The sequence below is a fragment of the Elephas maximus genome, chromosome 6 (genome assembly GCF_024166365.1).
Source record: "Elephas maximus indicus isolate mEleMax1 chromosome 6, mEleMax1 primary haplotype, whole genome shotgun sequence".
Classification (NCBI taxonomy): Eukaryota; Metazoa; Chordata; class Mammalia; order Proboscidea; family Elephantidae; genus Elephas; species Elephas maximus.
This window is the reverse complement of record NC_064824.1, coordinates 44,906,664-44,929,608: the sequence shown is the minus strand read 5'-3', so window position 1 is coordinate 44,929,608 and position 22,945 is coordinate 44,906,664. Positions and strand designations below refer to the sequence as shown.

The 22,945-nt window shown below is 37.8% G+C and overlaps 1 protein-coding gene and 1 long non-coding RNA gene across 5 annotated transcripts in view; one reads left to right on the top strand and one right to left on the bottom strand.

Moving 5' to 3' along the window:
• The window catches only part of LOC126077681 (uncharacterized), a 210,025-nt gene extending 197,599 nt beyond the window's left edge, over positions 1-12,426 (bottom strand). The window contains exons 1-2 of one of the 2 annotated variants that reach the window (XR_007517829.1): positions 11,795-12,426; positions 558-8,473 (exon numbers count right to left, since the gene is read on the bottom strand). This is a non-coding gene — a long non-coding RNA (uncharacterized LOC126077681). Of the gene's footprint in view, positions 1-557; positions 11,657-11,794 lie in introns of those variants that run through there. The other variant, XR_007517828.1, reaches the window with a different exon arrangement.
• A 326-nt stretch (positions 12,427-12,752) lies between these two features.
• ORC4 (origin recognition complex subunit 4) overlaps positions 12,753-22,945 on the top strand; it is a 116,658-nt gene continuing 106,465 nt past the window's right edge. For all 3 annotated transcript variants that reach the window (XM_049887156.1, XM_049887155.1, XM_049887154.1), the window contains exon 1: positions 12,753-12,875. The gene's annotated coding sequence lies outside the window, so the exon portion shown is untranslated. The remainder of the gene's footprint in view (positions 12,876-22,945) is intronic.

The window sequence follows — 22,945 nt, the reverse complement described above, 5'->3', positions numbered from 1 at the left end:
GAGCTGCATTCTGGGAAATACAGCTTCAAAAATATAAGGTATATTTCCAACCTCTTCCCCAGTTGACCAGATTATGAACTTTAATCTTAGCTTTCAAAGAGGTAAAAATAAGCTTCCCGATCCCCTCACCCCACTGGAAGTTCTGTCTTTACCGGAATTATCTTCTTGTGTGGTAACCTAGTATCTCTCCTCTACCTCTACCCAGATTAACTCATGTCCTCCCAGGAAGTCCACTGTGATTAACTCTACAGAATTCTAATTACTTCTTTACTCTGCATATTTACATGCTCGGTTTGATGTTATTTTACAAAGGTCCCTAAAGTGTTTTTCAAGTACATGTTTTAGTAATTAAAAAAAAAAGAAAAACTTATTTTTCAAACCTCCTGTTTTGTTTTTTTCCTCTATTCAAACCAGTACCTGAATACAGAAAATATTACAAAAATGTTAAATGACTATGCCATTTGCATTCTGAGTGGACATACAATAATTAGAATCACTGATTAAAATAATAAAAACTAATTTTAGGCTTACACATCTTATCTCGGACTGAAACTGACCTAATGTCTACTATTTTATGACTGATATCCCCTACCGCCACGCAGTCACCAGTCTGTATTTTCCCGGGATAGTGAGAAGTCCATTCTGCAGATAGAAGCAAAATATTTTAAAATCAGGATACATTATATGCATTGTTCCTCCCTCAATTGAGTAGGCTTTCACCTTGTTAGATAAGAACATTAGATCAGGCTGACAGGCTTTACTCTGTATCAAGCTATGATGATTATCAGCCAATACTCAATTCTCTTCAAAATATCAAAATATCCAGGGGATATATTCAGGTGATTATGCAAGCAGGACTACAATTTTCCTGGGCCATTCTTTTTCTCATCCTTTTAAGAAATAAATACAATTTTCATTATAAAATTACTATATGAATATAAGCTTATCAGAAATAAACCCAATTAATGCAAATGTACGCAAAATAATGAGTCCTTCAGCCTTCCAGCATCTCTTCTTCCCCATCCTCACACACAGACTCTCAGTACACCAAGGATATAATTTGGTACATTTTCCAAATCCACAAATGTACATGTGCATATATATACATATAAATATATATAAAGATCTTTTTTATACTATCTCACCGTCTATACAGGGTAAGATAGTCTAAAAATATGCATGTATATATGCAAATATATATGCTCTTAAACATTAATACTTATCATTCTGCATGTGTACTTTTTTACATAAATGGGATCATACTGTGCATATTATTTTGTGACTTGCTTTTCGACTTAGCTTATGTTAGAGATTGTTCTTGTTTTTATCCTACAAATCTAAATTTTGTATGGTTCGTAGTTCTTATGTTCAAATACCATTGGTAGTATTTCCTAACTTTTATATTACCCCAAAATAGACTGTTTCATTCAGTACCCAGGAAAATGAGTAATATAGATCTTTCCACTGAAATATTTCCTAAGTATTTTCATTCACACTATTAAGGTTTTCATGTCCCACATGGTATGCTACTTATATCTGCTATAAATTTGGATTTCAATAAAAAAATATTTGTGTATATAAAGAATGTCTACATTTAGTCAGTCAAGGTCTAAAAATAATAAAACCTAAAACTTAGTTTCATAAAAAAAGAGAACTATGTAATACAATAAATTTGCCTACTAATTAGAAATATTAAACACACAAAATTCAAGTCATTTTCTGACTCACCAAGGTAGGTTGTGCAAAAACAGAGAAGCTGAGGAAACATTTTTAAAAGAACTCTTTATAGATTTAAAAGTAACGAAAACTTTTAAAACAGTTTACTAACTACACATAAAACACAGACACCATAAAAAGTAGGAGCAACAGCCTGAAAAAGGAATATAAAATTAAAATCTGCATTGTGTGGGCCTAGAGCTCTGGTAAAAACCCCGGTGGCGCAGTGGTAAAGTGCTGGACTGCTAAAGAAAAGGTTGGAGAAACCCAGCAGCGGCTCCGAACCCACAAGATCCTCCACGGAAGAAAGATGAGGCAGCCGGCTTCCATACAGAGTAAACCCAAAAACCAAACCCACTGGCGTCGAGTTCATAGCGACTCCTAGCGACCCTACAAGACAGAGTAGAACTGCTCCATATGGGTTTCCAAGGCTGTGTATCTTGCAGATGGCCACACCGTGTCCCGTACAATGGCTGGTGGGTTTTAACTGCCTTCCTTTTGGTTAGCAGCCAAGTACTTAAACACTGCGCCACCGTAGCTCCTCCCCATAAAGACTGCTGCCTTGAAAACCCAATGAAGCAGCTCTACCCTGTCCTACAGGGTCGCTATGAGTCCAAAACGACTCGATGGCAATGGGTTTTTGGGTGGGGAAATGGTTAAGCACTACGCTCCAAACCCAAAGGTCAGTGAACCCACCATATCTCTGGGACAGAAAAGACCTGACGATCTGCTCCTGTGAGGATTACAGCCTAGGAAACTCTACAGGGTGCTTCTACTCTTTCCTACAGGCTCCTTACGAGTCAGAATCCACTCAGCAGCACACAACAGACTCCTCTCAAACATATATTTAAGAACACCGAAGGAACCTGTTGGAAACCCTGGTGGTGTAGTGGTTCAGAGCTATGGCTGCTAACCTAAAGGGTCGGCAGTTCGAGTCCACCACGTGCTCCTTGGAAACCCTATGGGGGCAGTTCTATTCTGTCTTACAGGGTCACTGTGAGTCAGAATCGACTAGATGACAACAGGTTTGGTTTTTTAAGCAATCTGTTACTTTTGTTTTCTAATAGGCAACTTATTGCTATGTTCTTCAGGATGGAAACAGGAGTCAAATCAATTGAATATCAAACTATAAACTACTACAGAATTTACCAACCTGTAGTAACAAGTAATTTAACAAGTAAACTGCACCATTTAAATAACATGAGAAAATCTTAGGCTTTATTAGTATCAAGACAAATTGTTAGAGGAAAAAACAAAATACTTTAGATCTATTTTATTCTCCCCACCTATACTATCTCTAGTAGAGAAGAACTTCATTTTTAGACTTCTATGAAAAAATTAAATACTAACACTGCCTAATGAAAACAAAGTCTTCACAAGGAGTGGCGTAATTTAGGAAACCTTATGGGGTTGCCCTGAGTTGGAATCGACTCAAAGGTAACAGGTTTGTTTGTTTGTTTGTTTATGGCTGTACAAAATCATTGCCATCATTACTGGCCAATACCTATAGCTTTTAGACATGCATAGTAAAGTGAACACTGTAGCTTTAATTGAAGTTTGACTGTTATAAACAGTTAGATGTCTGGCTCTGGCCTGCATTCTAATACCATCAGCTGAACAGAGATGGGAAGCATAAACAAACCTTTTAACTAGATTACAGTCTCTAAAATGCCCAAGAAATCCTTCAGCGCAAACTCCTGTGTGACAAATGTGGAAAAAGGAAAATGATTTTGGAATAATGTTAAAAAATAGCCTCTAGATTTGTAATTACTGGAATATGTATTTCACTTTCTAGATATTTTTATGTTGTTTAATATTCATTAGTGATAAATTTTACCTTTAACTTTTCAAATAAACAAAAATTCTTTTCATCATAACAGCTGCTTTTTAGATCAGCATACCTCACGTAAGGAATCTATTTAAAAATCAATATTTTCTTTTGTTGAACGTGGAATACTTCCCTCCCCCAACATCGGTGTACTTACATAGTCTAGATCATTATTAGATATTAAGAATATATGGATTAATGTAATTAATGGCCAACAGCTATTAGATATTTCTGGACTCAAGGTGTTTAAAAAACAACAGCTGTGGAAACAAGGATAAGCCTAAATATAATTTCGCACTTGGTTAATCTTAAGAAACATTTAAGATTTACTTCTAGCTTCTAAAAGTTATAGACATTAAATTAAAAATATATATATATATAAAATTAAAAAATATCACCATACAGAATTTTTTCCTCTCATTGCCGGAATCTTGGTTGGTTGACAAAAGAACCCCGTGAAGCTTAGATTTACAAAAATTTTTCACCATTGCAAGGTTAGTGACTGATTTACATAACTCATTTTGGTCCTTTAAAACAGTATGATACAATGACATAGAACTTAATTATAAGTTCTGTAAGAAAAGGTTATGTAGGACAACTAAAATAAGGACTCAATTAGGATTTATCACATCCAAGTATGAATGAAGGATATGCGTTTCACCAAATATGATATCATTAGCGGTTTTCTTTTCCATTATGTCCAGCTATATTAGAAGATACACCTTAAAATATTTTAAGCCTGGTTCTCACTTTTTCTCTTTGACGAATTATACTGAATCATTCTAACTTCTGAGCTCTTACATGACAGTAATATCTGAAACTGAAATGCTAAAGAGTTAAGAGTCTTTATTTTTAACTGAGTTTACTTTTAGATTATCTAAGTTATTTGGGACCACAGAGTTATCTATCCCACTGGTTAAGACTGTTCTTAAAAGAATTCACATTTATAATAAACTTTTCTTTCTGAAGTATAATAGATTATACAGAATGATTCTTCTGCATTTAAAAATGTTTCTAAAATTCATGAGTCATAATGCACTGACATAACTCTTACAGAATTAATAGTGTAAGCATATAGGATGGATGTGTATTTACTTTGGATGGATATGAAACTTATTTGATTAATAAAACCAATTGTTTTGTTTTATTTAAAATTATTCTTTTGTACTAAAAGCTGAGTATGTAACAATCAACTTTGGCTAGCTGGGTAAAAAAAGTATTTTAATTCAACAGCTGTTTTAAAGAAAACTATGTAATAATTTAGTATCTGGAGAATTCAACAAGTTCTCCTTTCTTATACTAAAAATATTTCTAATTTAAAGTAGCTATATATTTTTTTTTTCTAAGGAGTATATTAAGCCTAATCCTATATATATAACAGTAATTATGAAATTGTAAGATAGAATCCAGAAAGCAAAGGCATGTATACACATATATCAGAGCACTGTTGCTGTTAGGTGTCGTTGAGTTGGTTCTGACTCATAGCGACCCTATGTACAACAGAATGAAAACTGCCTGGTCCTGTGCCATCCTTACAGTCATGATGCTTAAGCCCATTGTTGCAGCCACAGTGTCAATCCATCTCATCGAGGGTCTTCTTTTTCGCTGACCCTCTACTTTACCAAGCATGATGTCCTTCTCTAGGGACTAATCCCTCCTGATAACATGTCCTAAGTATGTGAGACATAGTCTTGCCATCTTTGCTTCTAAGGAGCATTCTGGTTATACTTCTTCCAAAGACAGATTTGTTCATTCTTTTGGCGATCCATGGTATATTTAATATTCTTCGCCAATACCATAATTTAAAGGTATCAATGCTTCTTCTGTCTTCCTGAATTCATTGTCCAGCTTTCACATGCATATGAAGTAACTGACAACACCCCGGCTTGGGTCAGGCGCACCTTAGTCTTCAGGGTGACATCTTTGCTTTTTAAAACTTTAAAGAGGTCTTTTGCAGCAGATTTGCCCAATGCAATGCATTGTTTGATTTCTTGACTGCTGCTTCCATGGGTGTTGATTGTGGATCCAAGTAAAATGAAATGCTTGACAACCTCAATCTTTTCTCTGTTTATTAGGATGTTGCTTATTGGTCCAGTTGTGAGGATTTTTGTTTTATGTTGAGGTGTAATCCACACTGAAGGCTGTGGTCTTTGATCTTTATCAGTAAGTGCTTCAAGTTCTCTTCACTTTCAGCAAGCAAAGTTGTGTCATCTGCATAACGCAGGTTGTTAACGAGTCTTCCGCCAATCCTGATACCCCCGTTCTTCTTCAAATAGTCCAGCCTCTCTGATTATTTGCTCGGCATACGGATCGAATAAGTATGGTGAAAGGATACAACACTGACGCAGACCTTTCCTGTCTTTAAACCACGTGCTATCCCCCTTGTTCTGTTCAAACAACTGTGTCCTGTTCTATGTACAGTTTCCTCATGAGCACAATTAAGTGTTCTGGAATTCCCATTCTCTGCACTAGACAATATAAAACCCCTCCTTGTTTACAGGTTTTCCACTACTAACACACATGCAACAAATTTTACAGTAAATATTCATTGCGTCACAAATTATTGGAACCTCTAAACATCATGTAACAAAATGCTAAATATAACTCCATGCCAGTTAAAGGAAGTTCAGCATACACAAAACCTAAGTGTCATTTTCACCAAAGAGAAGAAAAATTAACTTTATGGACCTTTTATTTCAAGTTATACACCGGTTTGCATCTACGTTCCTAGCAAAGGATTGTGGTTTTTTATGTTTTTCTGTCCTTGTAAACTTTCAGAAATTTTTCATCACTCTTTCAATAAGCTACGGAGGCTATGATTTTACTAACGTTTACCAGAGTACCGACTGATAAAAAATGTGATTGTGTTTTGCATTAGAAAGTACCATGAATTTAATGTGATGGAGTATCTTGCAGCTATATAATGATAGAACACTGTTTTGTCAGTACTGCTTCCTCATTTGGAACATGGAGACAACAATGTAGAGTTCATAAGACCAGTGTAAGGACTGGAATTGATATAATTATCATACTAAGGAAGGTAAAGGGAATCCAGTCTTCCTCTTTAATATAGTTTTCAATTACATATGAAGGCCATGAAAGGAACTGAAATAGTATTCTTTGTTTTGTGAAATATCCATCTGCTAAGAAACTTCCAACTCATTCTACTAACAGTATAAAAACAATGTCATATAATAAAGATTATAAATTGTACCTGATTTAGAACTAGAACTAGTATGTTTCTAATGAGGATCTAATACATCTAGTAAATAGTAAACATTCCTAAATAGGGTATTGGAGCTCTGGTGGCTCAGTGGTTAAGAGCTATGGCTGCTAACCAAAAGGTTGGCAGTTCAAATCCACCAGCCTCTCCTTGGAAACCCTATGGGGCAGTTCTACTGTCCTACAGGGTTGCTATGAGTCGGAATCAACTCAAGGCAACAGGTTTGGTTTTTTTTGGCTTGAAATAGGGTTTGTTTGCTTTTTCTGGTTTGAAATAGGGTATATTAATTATGACAATTCCACTACACATCTGTCATTTTATCATACTGTGGTAACTTGCATGCGACTATGATGCTAGAAGCTATGCCATCAGTATTTCAAATATTAGCAGGCTCAGCCATGGAGAACACAGACTAGGAAGAAAGGCATGGAGATCTACTTCTGAAAACTAGCCAATGAAAACCCTATGGTTCACGGTAGAATAAAGTCCAGTGTAATGCTGGGAAATGAGTCTCCTAGGTTGAAAGGTCAGTGTGAGTCAGAATCGATTCGATGGCAATAAGTTTTTGGTAGGAGGTTGAAGGTACTCAAGATACACAGTAGCCGCAACAATGGACTTAAGCATACCAAAAAATGTGAAGATGGCACAGGACCAGGCAACATTTAGTTTTATTGTACATGGGTTCACCAAGAGTTGGAGCTGAGGTGACGGCAACTAACAACAATTATGATAATTAACTCACACTGTTAGATTTGCTTAAAATATGGTAGAAACATCTAAAAACTTAAAAGGAAAATGTATATCTTTCAAGAAACCATGAAAAATAACCTATTATATAAGATGTAAAAAAAAAAGTTACTTTTCAGAAAAAAAAATTATAGAGAGTTTTTCTGTTTTTTTTTTTTTTTTTTTTAAGAACCATTTAATAAGAGTTACTTTAACGAACGGTATCGGTGATCTTCAAATGAAAGCATTATGATCAGCTCTAAAACCCAGCCATGGTAGCCACATGCTGTTTTTATGGCCTAAAGTGAGTGAAGTATATATATAGTAAAAATCTCCAGAATACATTATCAAGTGGAAAATTTTTCTTTATGTTTGTATTTTAATAAAATACAGCAATAACCTTCTTAACATGCATTTTTCCACCTAACAGTATCCATTTAACTAATAAAATTTATGTAGAAACATCAACATAATGATATAATACAATTTGAAACACAAGATATCTGTTTACATTAAACTGCCAAACCCAAAACCAAATCCACTGCTATCGAGTAAATTCCAGCTCATAGCGACCCTACAGGACAGAGCAGAACTGCCCCATAGAGTTTCCAAGGTTGTAATCTTTACAGAAGCAGACCGCCACATCCTTCTCCTATGGAGCAGCTGGTGGGTTCAAACGGCCAACCTTTCGGTTAGCACCTGAGTGCTTAACCACTGCACCACCAGGGCTCCTCGTTAAACTTCAGGGACCATCTTTTGCTTCTCAAATGCCTAAGCACAGTATCTGGCAGACAGTAGGTGTCAACAGATGTTTAATAAATAGCTAAATACAATTTGTTTTCGCACATACATTCAAAATCCAGACAAGTTTGCAAAAGTACATTAGTTGGACATAGGCTTTCTGGCTGACTTCATTGGGTCCCACTGATGACTAGGAGTAATTCTTCATATCCATAGAAAACTGGAAAGCTGATAATTGTCTGGGTAAGGACCAAAAAAACAAAGTCAGGGAAACACGTCACCTAAGTAACAGTTGCTTTATAGAGCTGGTAAAAGCGGCCTATGCCCTATTACTGCAGCAGTCCCTAAAGAAACGAAGTTTAAGTGTATCCTGAATATTTGCTACTACCTTTTTAAGTGAAATTTTTTGATCATCCCTTATTCAAAATAAATCACTTTTGTCAAATGTATCCTGTACATGGATGAGAAGGGAATATATGCATTTACGTCTTATTATGAGTAATATATTGCTGACAGAATTTAATCTGGCTGTTAACTGGAAAAAGTGAGAGCAGCAGTGAAAAAAAAAATTGTAGTAGTGAAGACACTGGAGTAGTAAGGAGAGGAAAAAGAAAGAGATGGAGAGAAAGAATCCCATATGTGTGAGGAAACAAATTAAAATACACCTAACTCTAAAACTAAAAGGTATTATGGCAAATAACTAATAGGGCCTACTATGCACCAGGCACTGTGCTAGGAATGACAGATATAAACGTTAAAAAATAAAATTTTTTCCTTAAGTAGTTCATAGATGAAGAATCAAAAGTAAACATTTGTAATACAGGTGGCATTCTACTTCTTCTTATAAACATGGATCCTTGAGAGAAAGATGCATATTTAGTGTTGAATTGGAAGTACTGGCGATAAAGTAAGCATTAAGAAAAGCTGAAATGATTCTCAAAATAGCAATAATCCACAGTGGGTAAAACCAGTATTTCCTAAAGAAAATCAACAACAAATTACTAAATTATAAATGGACACAGTTATGGTTTTAGAGCTATGTGCCTTATTATCAGAAGAATATGCCTTCATATAAAACAGTTAATTGTAATAGTTTCATTTCGGACAAAAGAAAATGAGGTAGTGTAACAGAGTGATGGTCAAAAGACTCGAGTTCAGGTCCCTGCTCTGTCTACTTACAGGCCATGGAAGCCTGGGCAAGTCCTTTAAGCTCTCTGAAGTTCAGAATATGGAAAACGAAGAGTTGGATAAAGTGACCTCCAAGATCATACCTAGCTGAAAAAGTACAATCCTAAAATATCAATAGTTCTCAATGCCTAAAAATTAAGCCATAATAAAAACACATTAAAGAGTTTTTTAAAATTTAAATCATTATCTGACTTAGAGAAAGTCTGAAATCATCAAACCATAAAGGGTTACCCTGGGGGGAGGGTGGGAGTGGGAGAAGGAATATCTTCAAAGGAAAAACAGAACCTAAGGAAAGGTACTATACTCAAGACTGTAAGTTTTTACTCAGCTGCATATTGAGCAACTATCTTAAACCACCCCAATTAGCTATACAATTTGCTTTACTTAAAACTGATTTCTTCACTAAGTTCTACTTTTCTATCTCCTAAGTTAAAGTTTTTTTGTTTTGTGTTTTAAGTTAAAGTTACTGAGGTTTTAAGTGAAGACAAGAAATCCTAAGTGGACTTAGAAGTATTGATGTAGTGGGAAAAACTTGAACTTGGTACAGGTTTCTGCTTAAGTGCACCAAGTACACCCCAGAGAAAGGTAAGAACTGTTTGAATTTATAACAGAAAGGAGAGAAATAAGATCATGTTGTTTACTGTTATACAGTTTCTTTCCTGTGTGTAAACATCTAATTGCACACAGTTGGTAATTAAAATTTTACTATTCTGCTATTCTGCTACTAGAATGAGTATATTATGTCTCGGGATTTTCATCAAGAAAATAAAAAAATAAATAACTATTATCATGTCTTTATATTATTTACGTCAAATGTCCTCCTAGGTTTATTTTTCTTCAATCATTTCTAGTTGATTAAATTGCTGTTTTCATATTGCCAGTCTGATCACAAAATTGCTACTTTATAGAAAAATATTTTTTGCTGACATCCATTATGGGATCAGAAATACCAATGCTGTTACAAAAAGGGTGTGAGAATGTGTGTGTTTGAGTGTGTGAAAGAGAGAGTGTGTGTGTGGGTATATATGCATGTATGCATCCATCTTCAAGGAAAGGATAAAGAAATTTATATAGGAAACAAAATGACACTTTCCAATATAAGCCCCAGTAAAAGGCCTACATCAGAAACAAATTTTCTAGTATTTGCGAAATAAAATGTCACACTAAACATGAGAGCCATTCACTAAGACTATACCATGTAAAAATGGAGCATAGTGATTTTCATGAAGATTGTTATTCTATAAACTTAAATCTGGATTTTTCTTTTAGTACATTTCTAACTACAATTAATACACTAACTACAACTTCATGATTTCTTTTACTCAGGAACATATTTTAGAAATCTGTCTCCTTTCACATACAGTGAGCAATTTGGTTCAGTACCCCATGAGATGAAAAACTCATCTCAATTTACAACAGTAAATAAATAATTCAGTTAAAACTGAAAGTGGTACCAATGCAGCAAACTATTGATGGAGAGGTTTGGCCTTCCATGAAGCCAGAACAACATAAAGTTTTCAATGGCGATTACATGTTCAAAGAAGTTACAAAGATTAGAAAAATTACCAGATCAATTATGAAATAACTACTATTCTCATCTTATGGAAAACAAGTTATCAGGAACATGTATTGACAAAAAACAATACCAGTGGTATTTAAAGTTTAAGATTTTTGAGGTTTGAACTTATATACTGATACATGAATTAAAACACAACACAAAATGCAATATAAAAGTCAAAACCTAATGAAAGGCCTCTATCAACTAAAATTTTGAATATTTCCTATGCAAGTGAGACAAAACGAAAAACCGGAAAATTAAAACCCCAAAGCAAAAACCAATCAAGTCTGTTCCAACACTGAAGTCAATATCCAAATCACATACAGGGCTAAATAGGGGAAAACACTCAGGTCTACAAATGGATAACCAGTTTCAATACAATCCAGACCCCGACATTTTCCTACTCAGAAACAAATGCAGTGGAGCTTTTTCTGAGGAAAGAGGAGAAAAGCTCTCCAAATGAATTTTTTTAAGTGACATTTAGAAAGTGTGCATCTTTCTGTCTCTTTCCCTGGCGCCTCATTGGAGGAAGGAGGGGGTTGTTTTTGTATTCTCCCCCATTGGAGCAAGACACAATCAGATGTTAGCTGGAGAAGAGAAACCACTTTTGACAACAACAAATAAAAATAAAAGTGCCCTTCCTGCCCTGACAGGATGGGCACCCCACCTCGCACACCCCTCCCCACTCCAACCCCTCCTTCACCCCCCAGCACCACCCCCGAGCTCCACTGCGTATGTGGTTTGGTGTTACTGTTGCCCCGGAGTGAAAGTCAGAGCCAGAGGAAGGCAATGAAGCCCCCACAGACACACTTACCTTTCCTGCCCCCCACTTTTGAGTCCCTTCCCTGGAGCTGTGGAGGATGACACAAAGGGTAATAAAGGGGGGGAGTAGAGGAGGAGGAGGCGAAGGAGGAGGAGGAGAGCTGGGGAAGTGGCTGCTCCTGGGTGTAGTGAGATGTCTCCAGCCAGGGCCAAGCAGCAGCAGCAGCAGCAGCACCAGCAGCAGCAGCAGCAGCAGCAGCAACAGCAACAGCAGCAGCCAGCAGCAACAGCAGCAGCAGCAGAGAAGGGTCTGTGTTGCTAAGAGGCTTTTGGTCTCTTTCTCTCCTCCTCTCACGGCCAAAGAGGAGGAGGGTGGAGGGGGCTCGGGAGGGAGGCGAGTGGAGGGGTGAGGGGGTAGGAGTCGTGGATGGGGGGTTTCGAAGAAGAAGAAACTCCTTTTCCTTCTCTCTCAGGCTCAATCCCCCTCTCAGGGCTCCCGGCTGGAGGGTGGGGGAAGGAGCTCAGCCGCCTTCCCCCCACCCCCCCTCAATTCAAGGTTGAAGTGGGGTAAAATTAGTGTCCTGTCCCTTTAAAAATAGAAATAAAAGGTGCCCCCCCTCTGCCACTGCCTCTCTCTTCATCATCAGCTGCTGCTGCTGCTGGGGTCTCTCTGCTTGGGGGGGAGGGGGGGCTCGGGTAGAAGAGATGGGAGGCACTCACTGCGCATGTCCCTCTCTGACGGGAGGCTGGTTGGTTGAGGGCAGGAGGAGGGGGAGGGGAGGAAATGAGATGGTTTCCCAGAAGGCGCAGAGGCGCTCGTGACCCGGAAGAAGTTGTAGCAGGGGTAGGGGGCGGGGGCAGGGAAGAGGAGGAAGTCGTTACTCTTTAACTACCCCCGCCCCCTCCTCCCTCCTAAGGGAAAGTGGAGGAACGGAAGTGGGCGTGGACAGAGGCGAAAAGAGGTCACGTGTTTGGGCGCGAATGGGGTGGGGTGGGCGAGGCGGTGCGTGAGCGGGGCATGTCGGGAGTGGTTGCGTGCCGTTGGCACCAGCTGGTGAAATCCAAGCTAAGTAGGCGGTGAGGCAAGCCTGAGAAGCTGTTCCCGGGGTCGCTGGATTTCCGTCTGTGCCCTGGTAAGCAGGATTTTATTTGAGAGGTAAATTGGGATAGCTTGGCCTCAGAACGAGGGACAGGGACGCCAGTGTTGAAAGACGAAGCGAAAGGGGGTGGATGGGAGGCTGAAGAGACTGGGAATGCGGGGACGGGGCAGGCTTGTCTAGGCCAGACAGGCCAGGACCAGGCGGGCTCGTTCTGTTTCATGGCCTCATGGTGAGGCCGCCGCCGAATCTCTGACGAGCGCAGGGAGTCTTCAGGAGAGTAGATTTACAGCGGGATGACGACTCAACTTGGTGGTGAACGAGGAACGTGATGCTTGGGTGTAAGAAATGGGATCTGTGGAGCCTCAGCAGGTGACTTGCTAACTGCTTCCTCAGCTCGGGCAGGGGCCCTGTCTAGGGACAGAGACAAACCCCGTGTGTGCATTTTGACCAGCTTCTGGCACCAGATGCATTGCTTGTATTTTACGTGTTGTGCTCTTCAGTCCTTACCTCGCAACCCTTCTTGGAATTCTGGAGCGGCTTGAGGGAAGGAACAGTCAGGGAAGTCTTGAGTGGAAGAATTTCCCTCCACATCTTGTGTTGCTATTGCAACACAAAACCTGTGCCTGTTCTCAGAGAGGGATATTAGGTTATTTAGTTCTGGGTCATGAGTTTTATGGTTGGTAAAGAGAGAAGCGACATCATAAAGTTTTCTTTTACTGTAGTGTAAATACCGTGTTTTTAAAATGAGTATTTTGTCTTAAGTTTCTTTGGGTCCTAGCCTTGGATTTTAAGCCTTTGGTTGCTCCTCAATTAAGTGCTACGTTTTTATTTTGGGGGGAAATAATGAGTGCTGCTATCAACACAGAATTAATTAAAAATATTTAAGAATTCATACACTTAAATTAATAAAACTTTATTGTAAAATAACAGTCCTTTTTTCACCTTCTGTTTATACAATCTTAAAACATTCCACATCTTTCAAATACCTTCTTTTGTAAAGATACTTTGAAAGATTATCATCTAAACTTGCTCATGTTTATTGCATTGATATTATTTAATTCTGTAAAGGGTCTTTTGGGATATGCTATTAACGTTATTTATTTTCTGAGTTTGACTTTCTGTGTATTTGGCAGTGAGTCCTATTTATCATATTCTTGTACTTATTCCTTTCTGAATGTAATCATGTAATATGGACTCAAAATTAGAATCCTGTGCCTTAAGTTTTTTTTTCTAGTGAACCAAATAGTTTCCAACTTATAACAGAAAATAATTATAGTGGGGCAGTTAAAGTGCCTAAGATACAATTCTTTATATCTTTTTTTTTGTGGTAAAATACTGAATATTCAGAAGAGTGCACAGCACATGGAAGTGGAGTATAATGAACAATTATATAAAGCAAGCATTCTAACCACTACCAAAGTCAAGAACTAGAACATTGCTGGTGCCTGAGAATCGTTCCTCCCTTCGTGCATTTCTAATCATTCCCTCCTTTTCACCCTTTCTGGAGGTTAACACTGTTCTGATTTTTATGGTTTTTACTGCTTTTCATTCTAGTATTTCTTTTAACCACTTATGTTGGTATTCCTAAAATACAGTTTTGTCTGTCTTTAAACTATGTGTAAGTGAAATTATACATTATCATGTCATGTCTTTTTTCTCTGAAGTCGCTAAGACTTAACCTTGTTATTATATTTAGCTGCTCTTCATATATTTTCATTGCTGTGATGACTATAGTATAGCATTTATGGAGTATGGTAATTATTATATAATATAGTAAGTCTTTTTGTGAGTAAGCCTCAACTAATTTAACTCGTCTAATGCTGGTGAAAGGAGCCCTGGTGGAGCGGTGGCTAAAGCGATCAACTGCTAACCTGTGATCTACTGCTAAGGGAAAGGTCGGCGGTTCCAAGCTACCAGCACCTCTGTGGGAAAAAGATGTGGCAGGCAGCTTCTGTGGATATTTACAACCTTGGAAACCCTATGGGTTTGCTATGAGTTGGAATCAATTCGACAGTAGTGAGTGGGTTATGCTGATGAACCAGAGCCTTGTTAGAGCAGTGGTTGAAGCGCTCAGCTGCCTACCAAAAGGTGGGCGGTTCAAACCCACCACCTGCTCCCCAGGAGGAAGATATGGCAGTCTGCCTCCATAAGGATTTACAGCCTTGGAACCCCTATGGGGCAGTTCCCTGCTCTGTCTTACAGGGTGGCTGTGGGTTGGAATCTACTTCACAGCAGTGGGTTTGGTTTTGGTTAATGTTGATGACCAGTTGCTGTCGAGTTGATTCTGACCCTAGTTGGCGCAGTTTGCCCTCAACTACTAAACTAAGGTTGGTGGTTCAAATCCACCCACCCAGTGGCACTGTGGAAGAAAGAAAGGCCTGGCAATCCATTTCTATAAAGATTACACCCAAGAAAACACTATGCAGCCATTCTACTCTGTAACACGTGGTATCAGTATCAGTCAGGATTAACTCAACAGCAACAGGTTTTTATGGTTTTTCTGTTATTTTTAATGCTGATGAATACTTGGATTATGTCCAGCATTTAGCAATTATAGGTATGCTGCTATCAGTGTTCTTTTACATATATTTTTATACACATAAACATGCGTTTTTGTACGGTATATATGTTTATCTTCAACTTCAGTAGATTTTGCCAACGTCTTCCAAAACAGATGTACCAATGTATACTCCCACCAGCAGGATTTGAGATTTTCCTTAATTTCTACATTCTCACCAACAGTATGTGCTTTTTTCATTTTTGCCAGCCTGATGAATGTAGCTTTATCTTACTGTTTTTTAATTTGCACTGCCCTGTTCACAAATCCAGTTGTCCAGTAAACTTTCAAAAGTTTATTGGACAACTGGATTTTTTTAAATTGCCATTTTAAGTCTTTTGCATAGTTTTTCTATTAAATTGTCTGTGTTTTAATATTTAACTGCAGAAATCATGTTCTGTGCTTATGCTATCCCATACAGCAGCCTTTAACAGCATGTGGCTACTCAGCACTTGAAATGAGGCTAGTGTGAGTGAGGAGCTGAATTTTTCATCTTATTTAATATTAAATTTGAAAACTGATACTCAGTTCAGCTATTGGAAAACTTTTAAGTATATTTGAAACATCTTAAGTACGTGATCTACTTTCTCAACTGTAAATTTTATAGAAATATAGATCAAGTATTTCTGATGAAAAAATTTACCAACTGAATCATGGCGTACTGTACATGTCACATACAGACCAGATTTCAGGAGACTTAGTGTTAAAACATAATGTAAAATATATCATTTTTAAAATTCTGATTACATGTTGAAATTATAATGAATTAATATCACCTTGTTTTACCTTTTTTTAATGTGGGTACTAGAAAATTTTAAATTACGTATGTAAGGTGTGTTATTTTTCTGTTGGACGATGCTGTTCTCTACCGTCACTGCTGAGTTAGATGTTCAGTATATTTACCACTCTCTTTGTTCGTTTCTTCCTACATCTTTGATTTTTCTTTTGGGATCTTTCCTTTTCATATTGCTTGAGTACACCCTGTAGAAGTTCTTAATGCTAGTATCTTCATGGCCAATTTTCTTTTAATTTTTTTCCATACCTTATAATGTCTTTATTTCATCTTCAGTCTTGAATGTTTTGGGAATATTAAATTGTAGGTTTGTAGTCATATGTTTTTCAACACCTAGAAGATAATATTCCACTGTTTTTTGGTCTCTGTTACTGATGTTGAGGAGTCAGTTGTCAGTCCAACTCTTGCTGCTTTGAAGGAAATCATCAGTCTTTTAAAATATTCTCTTTGTCTTAGATTTTCTGCTATTTTATCATGATGTTTTTACATGGAATACTTTATCCTTTTTGGGGTTCATTGGGATGAATATGTGGATCTGTGTCTAAAACATCAGCTATGTCCATTTTTAGTTTACTGCTGAAAATTACAGTTTTGGCTTTTTTATGTTATTATTTGCATGGAATTTGTAGTTAATTTATTGTGTGTGACAGGTAATTCTAGTTGCCGAATTTATGTGTTTTTACTGGCTTTAGCTCACGGCATTTTTGTGTGTGTGTACTTGTATTCTGGTAGTTGTATTTGAAATATTATAGAAGTATATGAGTCCTAGAATGATGATATCTTTCTCAAGGGGGAATTTTTCTTTGTTTTTGAAAGACACCTAAGGGTGCTCAGTTCCAAATATGCTTAATTCGGGTTCAAGGCTTGGGGTTTCTTTTATTGTATTGTGACACTAAACAGAGGCTGCAAGTCCATGGAAGTTCTACTTTACTTTCAGTTCTCCTTTATCCTGATAATGTTACCCTTAAGGCCTCAGTGTAAGTTGGGTGATTTATCTGAGTCCCCAGCTTTGACTTTCTTTCATGGGCCACTAAAGCTACCAGTAGCTCAGCTTTTTTTTTTTTTTTTCCTTAGTCTTTTCTTCTGGTTCTGCAAATGCCCTTAGGACAGAAGTGACTGGGTGTGTGGCTCCTTTCTTTGGTTTACCTTGTCCTAGATTTTGCTATGTAATTTCACACCAGCACATTTTTTTGATTTTTATTATGAATTGCTTTTTGTTGGCCTAAGCAAGAAGGTTGATCCAGTCTGCTGTTAACCAAAAATAGAAGCTTCAAACTCTCTCATTTTATTTTTTTGGAGATTGAATTTCAACACTTTCTTGCTTCTAGTCAAAACTGTATGTTTTAAGTCATACATTAGTTTTAAATTTTTTAAATCACATTGGTTTCTAAAACATGAGAACCCAAATAAATAAAATTAGAAAATATTTTTAAACAATCTGTTTCTTTTCCTTTTTTTTTTTTTTAATAAACAGTTTCAAAGGCAAAAACCATATAGTATCAATTACTTGTACATGGCTTGTTACTGAAAGCAGCAGATGCCTCTTTATATCAGATTGTTCTCCAGAACATTGCCCATCAGAGTTGCCCTATTGGACCAAAATTATTAGGCATTTATCCCCTCACCCTGCTCAGTATGGATTGTTCCAGGAAGTGTGATATTGTACAAAAGTGATTCTTTGCAGTTGCAGTTGACCCTAAAGATGCTGACAGCTGGAGGCTGTCACAACCTCCTATTCCCCCTCTCTAAAGACAAACGCTCTGAAAACTTTTTTGGCTGGTTATTTTGGTTTTTACCTCCATATCTGAATAAAATCTTGTATTATTACCTCTTGATTTTTTCAGTTTTGGGCATTATCTGTTGACTTCCTGTGGACAATGTAAATTTAGCTTTTATTCACAAAAAAAACCTTAACCATTCTTCCTTCTTCCCTCTAATAGCTCAGGTTTTGGTTAGATGATCTTTCAGTGTTTATGTAGTTTGTAAGTAGCACTAATTCAATCTTAAACTATCTGCTGGTTGTCAGCATGTCTTCTTCATATGTTCAGAAATATCAGGTACTTTTGTCAGTTTAAATGACATTGAGAAGTTGCTCCTAGAGCATTTGAATCTACCCTAGTTTAAGCTGGCTGTGTGATATGGTTGATCCTTGTGTAGCCTTTACCTTATGATGGATCCTATCACCTAAACCCCATGTAATTCCCTGTCTCGCGTACTCCCACATTTTCATGAATTAATTTCTAGTAGCTTTCTGAGAGAAAAATGTTTTGTGTAGATGTCTTTAATTTTCCCTGATTGTTGGCATGATGTAGAATTCTAAGTTGGTTTTTCTTCAGAATTGTGAAGGCACTGTTAACATCTGATATGAGCTCTGAGGCCATTCTTATTTCTTAAATTTCTCTCATTGTTTTTATATCCCTTCTGGAAGCTTCTACAATCTTTTTTTTTTTTAGCTTGTAGGATCCCCTCTTTGTTGTCCCCAGTGTTCTGAAACTTTACAGTGATGTGGCTGTATTAAGTCTGCAGTCATCCATTTTGAGGATCCTTTCCATCTGGCAGCTTGTACCTCTCATCTCTGAGGAAGTTTCTCTCTTTTTTTTTTTGTCTTTTGCTCTGTTTACTGGGAAATATACTTCACTTGATTTTTCAAGTCTTTGAGACTTTAATTTTTCTATTATATAGTTAATTTTCAGGGGCCCTTTTTTCTCCATGGCATCTTGTTATTGTTTCATGGGTGCAGTATTGTCCCTTATTGCAATGGGTTTAATTTCAGTTTTGAGGATTTTGTTTTTGAAGTTTGTTTCTCCCTGCTTAACTGGTGCAGTGTTTAAGAGCTACGGCTGCTAACCAAAAGGTTGGCAGTTTGAATCCACCATCTGCTCCTTGGAAACCCTATGGAGCGATACTACTCTGTCCTTTAGGGACACTATGAGTCAGAATTGACTCAACAGTAGTGGGTTTTCCTGTGCTCAGGTTTTCCATTATGGTTGTACATTTTGGTCTCTTTCATGTTAGAGACTTATTTCAGCTATTTTGTGATCTTTGATTGTGTGTGTGTACATACAAATAAGGGGCATTATAAAGCTGATTGGGACTTCTGAACACAATTGGGGTCTTGTTAGCTGTTAATGGTATCAAAGAAGAAAATCTTGTGCTCTGTTAGAAGTAGAAGAAATAGTTTCATTGAGGAATAGCAACTTGAGTTGGGCAGCACAAATTGAAAGTACAAAGCACTCTGCCGTTCTGAAAAAAGGGCAGAGTTTTTATACTCAGGGTTCAGTGTGACCAATATCACAGACATTTCAAATGAACAGGTCTTCATATTGCTCCTGGTAACAGTTTAGGTAAGCAATTTTCAAGAACATTTTAGTTACACTTCCTGGAATGTCCTTGGTGCATATTTTCTGAGAACAACCGGTTCTCCACTCCCTCGTCTGCCCAAGAGTGGCTTGTGTTAACCCCTTATCAAGAACTCATTCCGAATGCCTCTGTGTTTTGAAGATCTGCTAGCACATTTCCCTTTTGATCCAACCTCCGTTGTGGGGTGCTCATCACACAGAATTGAGTATCCTTTCTTCTGCAAGGACTTTGTCTGCTTCCTTGAGGAGTTCTGGTTAAGCAAAAATTGTTTCCTTAATCTTACTGTGCCTATAGACCTCATTTTTAGGGTGAGTGTGTCCTTACTGAGATTATGGCATCAATCTAGACCAAATAAGAGGAACACATTCAGAATGAACTAGAGCAATAAGGGTCAACATGGAACAGCCAGGGAAAGAGATAAAGGCGGGTCCTCTTCATTAATCTAGGCACCATTAAGGGCTTAAGAATAGAATTCAGGATAAACGAAGGCACATACATAACATGTAGCGGAAAGATCAAATTGAGATGTGAAAGCAGTTTTCTTTTAAGGACTCAGTTTCTTTGAAATACATGATTCTTTGCATAGTTATAGAAGTTTCACTCTGATCGTATTAGACAAGCATTTCATACAGTATCTGATTAATCCTATAGCGATCAGAAAAGAAGTTAGAAGAATTGAGCGAGTTTGTAATATGGAATGCAGCCAAAAAACAATACCATTTGGTAGCCAACTAAAGATACCTAAAATAGGAGAGTCAAGCATAAGAAGTATTAAATGCAGCCAGGTAGCTTTTTGACACATTTCCCTGATGTCTTGTTCTACTTCTCCCGTGGTGTTTATCTAAACACAGCGGGAAGTATTAGCAGTAGCACAAACCACTCCTTTTGGGGCTAGAAGGAAATCAAGAGCTATTCTATAGTACCACTTTAACAAGAGATTCTGAAATCTTTCTTGAGCAGCCATTTCATCTGTAACATCATCTGCAGTCTAAGCCAGGGTAGCAGATAAATTGTAAATGTACTTCTCAAGTTGGGGAATACCATAATTGGGTAAAAGTGCTCGAAGGAACACCCATCCCAATCCAGGTTTATCAGCTGTTGGATTATAGTCTAAAATGGAATCTCTCATTTCAAAAAATGATCTTCGAATCACTTGTCCAATGTACACTTCCGTTATAAAAGTGAGTATTTAAGGGAACTCTGTAAGTGACCTAATGTGCATTGCCCTCTCATCCTCCAACTATCCAAACAGGGCAATGCCCAAGCATAGAAGGAGCACAGATCATATTGTTGCCAGTATAATTGTCCGGGAAAGAAATAATTTCATTAACCTGCTTAAGCCAATGTTCTGTAAGGGAATTGTTACACAGGGACAATCACCTTAATCTCAGTTGGCTCCAGAGCTTCGTGCATGGGGGGACAAATTGTTTAAATTGGTCTTACTTCCCCGTAAGCAGTTGGGTAATTGGGTTGCACTTTGGGATGAACTTGGAAGTATCTAGGGGAATCAGCAGGGTGGAGTGGAGAAGTAGTATCCTTTAGGCAATACTTCTATAATCTGTTCCGACTGAGAAATGAGTTTATTTTAGAACAATTCAGCCTTCATTTCATGGATTGAGTTAAGTTGAAGCGTGATACGTGAGGTTGGGCTAAGAGTCCAGGGGATGCTACAGCCTAACACTTATAGTTTGCTTAAAGGTAATGTTGAAATTAACAGTAGCATTGGGTTCAAGACTATAATTTGATAAGGGAAATGCTAATGGACCTGAATTTTCATGTCCAGTTTACGGATGGGAATGACGGATTCAACATTCAGTCAAATTGCTGGTGCTAGCTACTGATTGGGCATTCTCTTCCCATGCAGTGAAAGATACCACTAAAAAAGAAAAAGATAAAAGTTAAGTGGACCTTCATTTTGGGTAAAATTACCAAGGAAAAAGACCACAAGTACAAAGTAAAGCTAATAACATAAGAATAGCTGTAATTATAAAGCAAAGTCCACAGAATTCAGCAAGATTCATGGGGTCTTATTCTGTGATCTTGGGATCTGCTGTCTACCTCACATGTCATCATTTTCTGGGCACTGTTGTTGTCAGGTTCGTCGAGTCAGTTCTGATTCATAACGACCCTATGTACAACAGAACACTGCCCAGTCCTGTGCCATCCTCACAATCGTTATTATGCTTAAGCCCTTTGTTGCAGCCACTGTGCCAGTCCATCACATTGAGGGTATTCCTCTTCCGCTGACCCCCACTTTACCAAACATGATGTCCTTCTCCAGGGACCGATCCCTCCTGACAACATGTGCAAAGTACGTGAGATGTAGTGTCACCATCCTTGCTTCTGAGGAGCATTCTGACTGTACTTCTTCCAAGGCAGATTTGTTCGTTCTTTTGGCAGTCCATGGTATATTCAGTATTCTTCTCCAGCACCACAATTCAAAGGTATCAGTTCTCTGGTCTTCTTTATTCATCGTCCAGCTTTCACATGCATAGGAGGTGATTGAAAGTGCCATGGCTTGAATCAGGTGCACCTTAGTTTTCAAGGTGACGTGTGACGTCTTCGCTTTTTAACGCTTCAAAGAGTTCTCTTGCAGCAGATTTGCCTAGTGCAATATGTTGTTTGATTTCTTGACTGCTGCTTCCATGGGTGTTGATTGTGGATTCAAGTAAAATGAAATGCCTGACAACTTCAGTCTTTTCTCCATTTATCATGATGTTGCTTATTGGTCCAGTTGTGAGGATTTTTGTTTTATGTTGAGGTGTAATCCACACTGAAGGCTGTGGTCTTTGATCTTCATCAGTAAGTGCTTCAAGTCCTCTTTGCTTTCTGCAAAAGAGGTTGTATCCTCTGTATTACGCAGGTTGTTAATGAGTCTTCCTCCAATCCTGATGCCCTGTTCTTCATGTAGTCCAGCTTTTCAGATTAGGAAGAAGGACCCAGCAGGCTACTTCTGAAAAGATTTAGCCAGTGAAAACCTTCTGGCCTTTAAGGCATTTTAAAGTGGTTTTTAGTTCTCCATAGAGTTGACAAGTCCCCAGGGGTGTCTTGGCTGCCTTTAGTTGTGACGAATTGATCCAGGTTTTAACTTCCTGTAATTTGGCAGCAGATGGATTAGTTAGGAGAACTAGATACGGCTCTTTCTAACTAGGTTCTAGTGAGTTTTTTAATTGATGTCTATTCCAATATACATAGTCTCCTGGGACAATGTTAGGCAGATTTTGGGATTCTAATTTTGAGTTATCAAAGTTTTCTTTAACCTGTGAAAAATATTTGTTAGAATATTGTATTAAAGATTGACAGTATTTTGGTAATTCAGGTTGATCAATATTAGAATCAGTATAGGCAACGTAAGAGAGGGCCATAGGTCTTCCGGTAATTATCTTACATGGA